General features: G+C 33.0%; 1 protein-coding gene and 2 pseudogenes across 1 annotated transcript in view; 1 reads left to right on the plus strand and 2 right to left on the minus strand.

Annotated features, from left to right (window-relative positions):
* Window positions 1–12,294, minus strand: part of STPG2 (sperm tail PG-rich repeat containing 2) — a 102,589-nt gene that overhangs the window by 18,241 nt on the left and 72,054 nt on the right. The window lies entirely within an intron of this gene.
* On the minus strand, window positions 3,343–4,033 carry LOC102879745 (annotated as a pseudogene).
* LOC112478934 lies at window positions 5,155–5,273 on the plus strand (annotated as a pseudogene).

The following is a 12,294-nucleotide window of genomic DNA, read 5'->3' on the forward strand; positions in this document are numbered from 1 at the left end:
ACATTTCCTTCATCAACTAGTTACTGTATGGTATAGTTACATAGGAAAAGAAAGATAAATGCTTCGTTTTATCCCCCCTCTAATTTACCAGTTTCAAAGTACCAAGTTGGACTTTAGCATCTTATACCACTAACCAATAAGTTTTTTGAATTCTAATTGTAAACTCATGAATTTAAATATATTGGAGTTGTATTGCTCACTGGTGCTGAAATTATCCCATCTTTGGTCAGTGAAACCTATTTGCATGACCTTCTGAGTCCTTTATACATGACTCTAATAGACTTTTATAGCTTCCTTGCTCTTTGGTATGACAAGATGCTTCAAGCTCATCACATACAATTCCTGCTCCAGATCCAGAACCAGGCATTTCTCTAAAAAGCTCTGATCCTTTTTAGTGGTAAACGGTAGTTAGAAACCCCAATCTGGTGTCTAGAAATACTCTCCATTTTTGTGACATCATCTCACTCCTTTCTTCTATATCAGTGTCCCCAAGTCCGCAAGTAAGATACCAACAGATCTCACATCTTCTTCTAGAGTGGGGATGAGAAAGTTGCCTCACTACAAAAGATTAGTCTTCTTATCCAGATTATCACCAATCTTGATGTTATCAGTCCCACCTGCCTTCTTCCAAAGTAATTGATATTCCTGGACTTTTCAAAGGTACTGTAATGTGAACTGGCTTTCTCTTTGGCATCACCCCCTGAACAACGTTATCCATTCTACCATTTAACTTTACCTATCAGCTTTTACATTTACCATTTGCCATCAGGTTTCCATCTTTGAAAACTGAAACTCTTTTATCAATTATCATCTCCTCTTCCCCAATCTTTTTGTGTTTATTGTATTTTACCTTTTTATTCTTTCACTTATTAATTTAGTGAGGCTTTAGGAGTGTTATGAGCTGAACTGTGTCCCTCCAAAATTCATATGTTAAATTCCTAAGCCCCAATACTTCAGAATGTAACTGTATCTGGAGATAAGGTCTTTAAAGGAGGAATTAAGTTAAAATAAGGTCTTTAGGGTGGGCCCTGATCCACTATGACTAATGTCTTTATAAGAAGAGGAAATTTGGTCACAGACATAAGCATGCACAGAGAAAAGACCATGTAAAGATATGGGAATAAGACAGCCATTTACAAGTGAAGGAGAGAGGGCTTAGAAGAAATTACTGCCAACATCTTGATCTCAGACTTCTAATCTCCAGAATCATGAGAAAATAAATTTCTTTTGTTTAAGCTACCCAGCCTATAGTACTTGGTTATGGCAGCCCTGGGAAACTAACAGAGAGAGGAAGCTAAGATATAAGTATGGTCCAATCCATCTTGTTCAATCAGAAGCCCTTCTGTCCTTTTCTACAAAAACTACAAAATATAAAGAATTTCATGAAGCTAGGAATGTAGCAGAAAATATAATACTGGTACCATCAAAATCTAAGAGTCATGATAGTAGTAATTCTAAGAAGGAAAAAGTCAACTTTACCATACTTTTGACACATAAATCGTTCATAGTATTAAATGAATAGATGGGAACATAAAAATAGACTGATAAACTCCATTCATAACTCTTGACTTTTCTGTATCTCTCTTTCAAATACAAAATATACGTTCCAAGATCTGATATTTGTACAGAACATAACAGTATACATATAGCACCTAAAACTATGCCATGGACTTAAAATGATTATTCAAATATAGAACTCAAAAAAAAAAATATGGAGGAAATTCTAATGATTACCAAATGAGGACTGGTGTAGTAAGATACAGAGTTAAGTCTAATTTTAAGATTTTCATTTCTTTCTATACACTGTAGTTTTACTAATTTAATTGTTACTTGTTCTTCCAGTATAATTTTAACTAAGTGGCCTCGTTCTAAAGCTATGTCCATATATCCAAACTGAAATGTGATGACATTGCAGAAAGGGTGTAGAGGGAGAAAAAATTGAAGGCTTTTTTTATTAGCATCCATCCAAATATTGCAAAAAAAAAGTTTATTTTACTTTAGGGGATTCTCTTAGTTTATAAAACTCTCACTTCTGCAAAAATACTTAGTAATGTTTTTAGTTCTCCCTATCTACAATACTTCTTACAAATGAAATGAAGAAACATGAATTCCCCATATTTAATGAGCACCATTCTGTGCCAGGCTCCTTAAATAATAACATAACTATTCCTAAGTTATGTTTAATCCTTAAAAATCCTGCAAGATAGACATTACTCAGTTTGCTCACTGGGGAAAATAAGATCCTTAAAGAGTAAATAACTTACCTCTAATACAACTAGACGGGCACAAATCAAACTAAGTTCTGACTAACTACAAAGCCCCTCTTCTTTCTTCAAAGAGTACTAGAAAAGTATAATATTGCAAAGATCATCAAAGAACTGATTTTAAAATGTTAAATTTTCATTAACCTATTATATAGCTTTATATTTCATAACAAAATTCCTTTGGTTATCCATTCACTATTTTTACAAATATTTATTTAATTGCCTAATATGTGTCAGGTTCTTGGATGGATAACAAGACAGAGCTTTGAACTCATGAAGTAAAACTTCCAGTGAGGGAAACAAACAAATAACAGGTAACAGATAAATAAAGTAATTACAAATTGCAATTAGTGTCATGAAGAATACGAAGTGCTCAGACACAAAACAGCAATGGAAGGCAGACAAGAAAGACCATTTATGCTGTAACCTACCTCAAGAAGTAGCTTATTTTGGGAAGAATGGATGAAATAGCATTCTTATACAAAAAGAATGCAAAAACAATGGAAATATTGGTCAGAACAGCATTCCTAAAAGACTGAAAATCATGTGCACAAGCTCTGAGGAAAAATTTCACATCTAGGAGTAGAATTATTGAGTCATATAGTAATACTATATTTAGCCTTTAGAAAAGCTGCCAAACTGATTTCCAAAGAAGCTACATCATTTTGCATTCCCAAGGGTTCAGTTTCTCTACATCCTCGCCAACACTTGTTATTTTACATTTTTTTATTAAAGCCATTCTAGCATATGTGAAATGGTATCTTGTGATTTTGATTTGCACTTCTCTAATGACTAATGATGTAGGATATCATTTCATGTGTTTATTGCACATCTGTAAATCTTCGTTGAAAAAAATGTCTATTCAAGTCTTTTGCCCATTTTTTAATTAGGTTGTTTATTTTTTTGTTATTTTAAGATAAATATGACTGCCTATGAAGATTAAAGAAAAGAGTAAGATTGGAAGTAGAGATACCAGTTAGGAGGCTATTTCAAAAGTCCAGGCAAGATAATGCTTTCTTGCTTTTGGGGGGAGGATTGTCTATGGTTTATTGAAAATATTACAGAACAGCAGAAAGATTCAAATAGCTCCACATGGTGTCTTGAAGTTCATCCCAACTGTAGGCTGAGCGACCTGCAGGTTGGACAGACTACAAAAGTCCAAGAGCTTCAGTATTTCTTTAGTGTCAAGGTCAACTTCAGTGACTTCCTGATCCAGGGCCGATACCTCAGGAACATAATCATCTCTCCTTTTTCTCTCCCCTTCCTGTAGCTAGATGGAGAACCTCTCATGGGGCCTCTCTGAAAGTGCTTCATCAGATGGGTGACAGAGCCTGCTATATCATTGCAGAGCTTCTTGCTGGAAATAATGGCAATTGCCTCACACTCGTACTTGTTGGTATGGAAGTTGCTGCCCAAGCACATGTAGTACTTCTTGATGATGACTTGGGCTGCCTTCTTCACGGTCTTGGTGTGAATGTGGCATTTTGGTGGGTCCCTGGTGAAAGAGTACTTTCTTGCTTTCTTTGACTAAAGAATAGCTCTGGTGATGATAATTATTATAAGCATAAGACTGATAGTATGATAAACTGTCTACAAAGATAGTCACCAAAAATTTCTCCTATCTCTATAAACCCATGCCTTACTTCCCATAGAAGATGAAGTCCATTCCCCTCTTCCTGATTCTGAGCTGGCCTGGTGACCTCTTTTGACAAAGAAAATACAGTGGAAGCTACATAGGGCCACTTCAGCGCCTGGGCCTTAAATGGCATGACATATTCTACGCTTGCACTCTTGGAGCCTAAAGCCTCCACTCAAGTCCAACCACCTGGAAGGAAAGCAAGGCCCAGTCAGCTTCCAGTCATTACAGTCATTACCACCAATCCACCCAAGGAGCCACACATATAAATGAAAGCATCCTGGATACTCTGGAACACAGCCACATGAATGACCCCAGCTGATACCATATGGATCAGAAAAACCACCCAACTGAGTCCAGCAAACCCAGATAATTACTGCACTGTGAAGGTTATTTCCAGTAGGCCTAGACTTGGTGTGGACTATTTTGCTAAAGTATCTACAAGGTGCTGATCCTGGGTCAAGTTATGAAACTACTGTTTAAGAGTCCTGCTTTGCAATTAGGGCACCTATGAGTTTTAGAGTGTCTTGTATCAGCTAGTTTATATTGTTCACTGGTAACACTAAGATTGATGATTTTCTCTTGGCCTCAGTGAGACTCTTGAGGGCTCTACTATTGGTGCTGGTTATATAATACAATATTCCTATGTGACCAGGAGAGGATAAGAAACTCTGACAAAACTCCATTTTGTTCTCCCTGGTTCTGAAATTTCCATGCATGTGTCAGTGGTTCCTCATTTAAGTCAGAAAGCATATCCTGGTATGATCTTAGAAAGGAAAGACAATTAGAGTTCACTCCTGGCCTCTCTAGAACTTTTGCAGCCTTTAACTATAAAGAATATCCTTACTTTAATGCTGTTGCTATTTGTATTCTTTTTCTGCAATTAAGCATCATCATTTTGGGCCCTGAGTCGTCTTTAGAGATCGAACCCCATCTGCCACTATTAGTAAAATCACGAAAAGTAACAAATTATTGATAAAGAAGGTATGGTACATATATACAATGGAATATTAGTCATAAAAAATGAAATATTACCATTTTCAACAACATGGGTGGACCTAGGGGGTATTAAGCTAAGTAAAATAAGTCAGACAGAGAAAGACAAATATCTCATGATTTCACTTATATGTGGAATCTAAAGAACAAAATAAATGAACAAATAAAATGAAAACAAACTCATAGATATAGAGAACAAACTGGTAATTGCAGATGATAGAGGGGTTGGGGGACTGAGTGAAAAAGTGAAGGGATTATGTCTACGGCCATGCCACCCTGAACGTGCCCGATCTCGTCTGATCTCAGAAGCTAAGGAGGGTTGAGCCTGGTTAGTACTTGGATGGGAGACCACCTAGGAATACCAGGTGCCGTAGGTATTTTAAAAAAAAGAAAAAAGAAAAAAAGATGAAGGAATTAAGTACAAATTGGTAGTTACAAAATAGTCAGAAGGATGTGAAGTACAGCACAGGAAATATAGTCAATAATATTGTAATAGTATGTATAGTGCCAAGTGGGTACTAGACTGAGTGAATCACTTCATAAATTATAAGAATACCTAATTGCTATGCTATACACCTGAAACTAATATAAAATAATACTGTCAACTCTAATTGAAAAATAAGAATTAAAAATGATCACAAATTGTTGTTTTAAGGCACTACATTTTAAGGTGATTGGCTATGCAAGAATAGATGACAGAAATAACACCTAACATTTACAAAGCACCTACGACAAGCCAGGCATTATTTCAATTCACAAATAAGAAAACTGTAACACAAAGAAGTTAAATTATATCCAAAAGCAAGATAGCTTGTAAGTAGTTGAAACAGATATTACTGGCTGCCAGTACAATCCCAATTACCAACCTCCCTTTCTACAGCTATCTGCCAGACAGGAGTAGCCATGTGACAGTCCTGGCTAATGAATGTAAGCAATTGTCAAATATAGAAAATGGAAGCTAGAGTAAGGTTGGAGGAAAGATTAGGTCAGTTTTGAAATGTTAGTTTTATAGTTCCTATAAAACCTGAAGGTAGAAATGTCTTAAAGACAGTAATTCATGGAAAACTAGACTCAGTGGAGGATTCAGGGTGTAAATACACATCAAAAGTGATTTGTGTTTTTGGAAATGATCAGTATATATACGTGGTACCTCAAGCCGTGAAACTAAGTGATTTCTGGGAAAATTTTGTAGAGAAAGAAGAAAAAGGGCTAAGAACATTATGTAATATTTATGTGATTCTCAGTATTATATTAATTTTAACACTATATTCTTACTATCACAAATTTTTAATGGTCCATATGAACTTATAAATCATTCTAATCTTTAGAATTTACTCCAACAATTTTTAGATTATTTACTATATTCAGCCAATATCTAGACTGAATATTATGGTAAGACTGAGGATTATTCCATTTTCCAGAGCTAATTAAAATGTACCTATTCTAATTCCTAAAAACAAAATGATATTTAGCATCCTTTTTCTATTATGAAACAAATTTAAAAAGAAACAAATTTATAAGCAACTCAAAATGAAAGTTGCAACTTAAAATATTTTCAGTATTCTTATATCAACCTAATTTTTGCTACATGATTATACTTGGCACTATAATCTTAATAAAAGAAAATAGACTTTTCATTTAAAATTGAATATATTTAATAAGTATGTCCCAGATATAGTTAACTTTTTAGGTGATTAAATCATAATGATTACTTGGACAGAGTAATATATAACTGACTTGTGAGTATAGAAAATAATGTGTGTCTATTATGTTCATTTCCATAATTGCAAAATAAATTTTGGTTCATAGAGAAATCATAATGCATTCTTTGTTTCTGATCTCAGGAGACAAATATGCTCCATGTGATTTTTTTTAAAACAACTAATTAAATTTAAGCAGAACTAAAATAAACATGGTAAGGAAAACTCTTAAGTGAACAAAAAAGATTTGAAAATAACTGTATTAATAATAGCATTACAAGTGTCAGTGGGTCTCAGACATAGCACTTAGGTAATATACCACTGAAATTACAAAATTAAATAAATGACAGCAAGTGCTTAATAGAATAAATCATATACTAGTTAGTACACCATATGTTCAGTAACAGAAATAGAAAACAAAAGTGGCTTTTCCATGTAAATATAGACAAGGTTATCAGGAGAGACAGAATTTAAATATAAGCTACTAGGTTCGACTATATTGTTGCTTTGGAGTACGGAGTTGTTTTATGCAGTTTCAAACATTTCAACATAAAATTGAGTAAAGCTGATAAAAAGCTACTTAGATTCCTTAATATGTCTGCTGAAATAACAGTTCATGTCAATACTGGTATTAGTAATTTAGCTGAGTCAAAAATTTAATATAGCAAATCTGAAGCTATACAGCCATGTTCTGAGCTAGAGTAAATATAAGTAAATGTGGCTATCCTGAAAAACCTCACCAAATGATCAACAATTACATAAGAGTTTTGTGCTCAAAATTTTTCACCAACAGGCAACATAGTTCTCCTGTTCCTATTATATCCTATATGTTGGATTATCTAGTAGCAGTAAAAATTTAAATGCCTATTTTGGTAAATTAGTACTATGTAAATGTTCAGAGTTCATTAACATTTATTACTGTGCAGTGCAAAATGAGCTTTTGCATAGTTTCTTAAATGTATTCTTCCTGCTCTTTGCAAACTCCAATTCCTCTTTTTAAAAGAAAAAAGAAACAATAACAATGAATAATACACAGATGATTGGACACAGCCAAATAAAATAATATTAAGGGTTATAAATCTTAAATAAAGCTAAAGAACCCATATAAAATTAATTGATAATTACACTCACGAGGATGGAAAATTCAAATGGCTACTAGAGCCAAGCAGGCAAATAAGTGTTTAATAGAAAACAGTACACTAGAGATCACCTACCCTCACCCCTAAGGGCAGCATTTAATCAGCTCCAATTGATTGTGGTTAGGTTGGCTTTTGTTTCCTTTTTTTCATTTTTAAGAAAAACTAAAAATCTGGATTTATATATGAAATCCTACAATTTACAAATGTTGGCAACTAATTCAATTTTTTTTAACTATGAACTGGCCATAATCCACTTCTGGATTCAATTCAGCTGACTGGTCACTAATTCCACACTCTGCTCTTAGTCTAAATAGAAATATACTAAGACTACACCTACCTATACAAATTCATGCATATACTTCCAGATCTGGCAAAATCAAAGTCCAAAAAAGGTTCAATAAATGAGTTGCAGTTTTCTATACCTAGTTGTAGTATCACAATGAAATTATAATGTTCATAGTTACAAGTGATTAGCAGAAACTAGATCTTTACATACACTGATAGCTCTGAAACTAGGATTGCCTGGGTCTAAAATAATCTCTGAAATGCTGTGTAGGAAAGGGGGTCAATTATTCATATTTACTTTAACTAGGTTATTGTGCAGTGACTACTGAGTCACATCAAAGGTATGGCCTAATACTACTATGAAGAGACTGATTCTTTTCTTCACAATTCTCATTGCTATAAGAAAGACAATCTCTTTTCCTGTTGTATTATTGTCAATGAACACAACAGATTAGAATTTTTCACACGTCCCTAAGAACATATGGGAGATGTGTTGGTGGCAATCAGAAAACAACTGAAAGTAGGCTCATCTGGACAGACTTATAGACTTTCCCTCAAGCAGATAAGGTTGCAGATCAAGTCATCAGGTAATGAAAGCACCGTAAGGTTGGAGGAAAGATTAGGTTAGTTTTGAAATGTTAGTTTTATAGTTCCTATAAAACCTCAAGGTAGAAATGTCTTAAAGACAGTAATTCATGGAAAACTAGACTCAGTGGAGGATTCAGAGTGTAAATACACATCAAAAGTGATTTGTGTATTTGGAAATGATCAGTATATATACGTGGTACCTCAAGCCGTGAAACTAAGTGATTTCTGGGAAAATTTTGTAGAGAAAGAAGAAAAAGGGCTAAGAACATTATGTAATATTTATGTGATTCTCAGTATTATATTAATTTTAACACTATATTCTTACTATCACAAATTTTTAATGGTCCATATGAACTTATAAATCATTCTAATCTTTAGAATTTACTCCAACAATTTTTAGATTATTTACTATATTCTTCAGCCAATATCTAGACTGAATATTATGGTAAGACTGAGGATTATTCCATTTTCCAGAGCTAATTAAAATGTACCTATTCTAATTCCTAAAAACAAAATGATATTTAGCATCCTTTTTCTATTATGAAACAAATTTAAAAAGAAACAAATTTATAAGCAACTCAAAATGAAAGTTGCAACTTAAAATATTTTCAGTATTCTTATATCAACCTAATTTTTGCTACATGATTATACTTGGCACTATAATCTTAATAAAAGAAAATAGACTTTTCATTTAAAATTGAATATATTTAATAAGTATGTCCCAGATATAGTTAACTTTTTAGGTGATTAAATCATAATGATTACTTGGACAGAGTAATATATAACTGACTTGTGAGTATAGAAAATAATGTGTGTCTATTATGTTCATTTCCATAATTGCAAAATAAATTTTGGTTCATAGAGAAATCATAATGCATTCTTTGTTTCTGATCTCAGGAGACAAATATGCTCCATGTGATTTTTTTTAAAACAACTAATTAAATTTAAGCAGAACTAAAATAAACATGGTAAGGAAAACTCTTAAGTGAACAAAAAAGATTTGAAAATAACTGTATTAATAATAGCATTACAAGTGTCAGTGGGTCTCAGACATAGCACTTAGGTAATATACCACTGAAATTACAAAATTAAATAAATGACAGAAAGTGCTTAATAGAATAAATCATATACTAGTTAGTACACCATATGTTCAGTAACAGAAATAGAAAACAAAAGTGGCTTTTCCATGTAAATATAGACAAGGATATCAGGAGAGACAGAATTTAAATATAAGCTACTAGGTTCGACTATATTGTTGCTTTGGAGTACGGAGTTGTTTTATGCAGTTTCAAACATTTCAACATAAAATTGAGTAAAGCTGATAAAAAGCTACTTAGATTCCTTAATATGTCTGCTGAAATAACAGTTCATGTCAATACTGGTATTAGTAATTTAGCTGAGTCAAAAATTTAATATAGCAAATCTGAAGCTATACAGCCATGTTCTGAGCTAGAGTAAATATAAGTAAATGTGGCTATCCTGAAAAACCTCACCAAATGATCAACAATTACATAAGAGTTTTGTGCTCAAAATTTTTCACCAACAGGCAACATAGTTCTCCTGTTCCTATTATATCCTATATGTTGGATTATCTAGTAGCAGTAAAAATTTAAATGCCTATTTTGGTAAATTAGTACTATGTAAATGTTCAGAGTTCATTAACATTTATTACTGTGCAGTGCAAAATGAGCTTTTGCATAGTTTCTTAAATGTATTCTTCCTGCTCTTTGCAAACTCCAATTCCTCTTTTTAAAAGAAAAAAGAAACAATAACAATGAATAATACACAGATGATTGGACACAGCCAAATAAAATAATATTAAGGGTTATAAATCTTAAATAAAGCTAAAGAACCCATATAAAATTAATTGATAATTACACTCACGAGGATGGAAAATTCAAATGGCTACTAGAGCCAAGCAGGCAAATAAGTGTTTAATAGAAAACAGTACACTAGAGATCACCTACCCTCACCCCTAAGGGCAGCATTTAATCAGCTCCAATTGATTGTGGTTAGGTTGGCTTTTGTTTCCTTTTTTTCATTTTTAAGAAAAACTAAAAATCTGGATTTATATATGAAATCCTACAATTTACAAATGTTGGCAACTAATTCAATTTTTTTTAACTATGAACTGGCCATAATCCACTTCTGGATTCAATTCAGCTGACTGGTCACTAATTCCACACTCTGCTCTTAGTCTAAATAGAAATATACTAAGACTACACCTACCTATACAAATTCATGCATATACTTCCAGATCTGGCAAAATCAAAGTCCAAAAAAGGTTCAATAAATGAGTTGCAGTTTTCTATACCTAGTTGTAGTATCACAATGAAATTATAATGTTCATAGTTACAAGTGATTAGCAGAAACTAGATCTTTACATACACTGATAGCTCTGAAACTAGGATTGCCTGGGTCTAAAATAATCTCTGAAATGCTGTGTAGGAAAGGGGGTCAATTATTCATATTTACTTTAACTAGATTATTGTGCAGTGACTACTGAGTCACATCAAAGGTATGGCCTAATACTACTATGAAGAGACTGATTCTTTTCTTCACAATTCTCATTGCTATAAGAAAGACAATCTCTTTTCCTGTTGTATTATTGTCAATGAACACAACAGATTAGAATTTTTCACACGTCCCTAAGAACATATGGGAGATGTGTTGGTGGCAATCAGAAAACAACTGAAAGTAGGCTCATCTGGACAGACTTATAGACTTTCCCTCAAGCAGATAAGGTTGCAGATCAAGTCATCAGGTAATGAAAGCACCAGAATAAGAACTTTGTCTGTAATAGAATGTCAGTATGAATTTCATATGGATGGAGGGTCAAGAAGATGATGGGGAATTTCCGATTCCTAAAATTAAGGATACTTGTAACTACCTAAGAGCACTGAAACAAACAAGGCATTTATTTAATACTCAAGATGAAGATTCCTTGTCTATAACTTCAATGGTAATGTTTCTTAAAGTTTGGCACTCTACACACTCCTAATCTATGTGTATGAAGATCATCAATTTTTGGTCATTTTAAAAAAATATGTTTCTTAATTTTCATGATAACAAAAAAACATAATATTTTTAAAATTAGCAATAAAATATCTTTTATTTCGATGAGAAAGATAATATTGTTTGCAGTCTTTCACTAATGTAGTTTTATGTAATTCAATGGTAGATAGTTTAATTTACGATTTAGGTTATATTTGCAATTGATTTCTCATGCTAACTTTTACAAAATTAGAAATTTCAAATTCACAATCATAGATCACTGTAAATGGCACCAAGTATTTAGTGGCTGCCAGATAAGTCTAGATATTCATATTAAAAACAAATGGCCAAGAAATTATAGAGTGATAGCTCAATGATGACTACTTTTCAGCACTCTAATAGATGACAGGTTCTAAATTTTACAGCCAAAAGCTGGTTGGATGTTTCACCTTAGAAGACAACAGTAAGTGGATTTCTAATCCACACTTGTTTTCAGTCCTAGAAATTATTTCTTCCTGCTCTGTTGTAACTTTTGGATGTGGTTTACATATTAGCTAAATAATACATCGTCAGTTTCTTTCTCCATAGACTAAAAGAGACATTGAGCTGGGAAAAATTCCAAATGGCTGTAACAAGCCATTTGTATTACAGTTTAATTGTCTTTTAAAGTCCTGCAAAAATATCCTCAACAT

This window comes from Pteropus alecto, unplaced genomic scaffold (assembly GCF_000325575.1).
Source record: "Pteropus alecto unplaced genomic scaffold, ASM32557v1 scaffold63, whole genome shotgun sequence".
Taxonomy (NCBI): domain Eukaryota; kingdom Metazoa; phylum Chordata; class Mammalia; order Chiroptera; family Pteropodidae; genus Pteropus; species Pteropus alecto.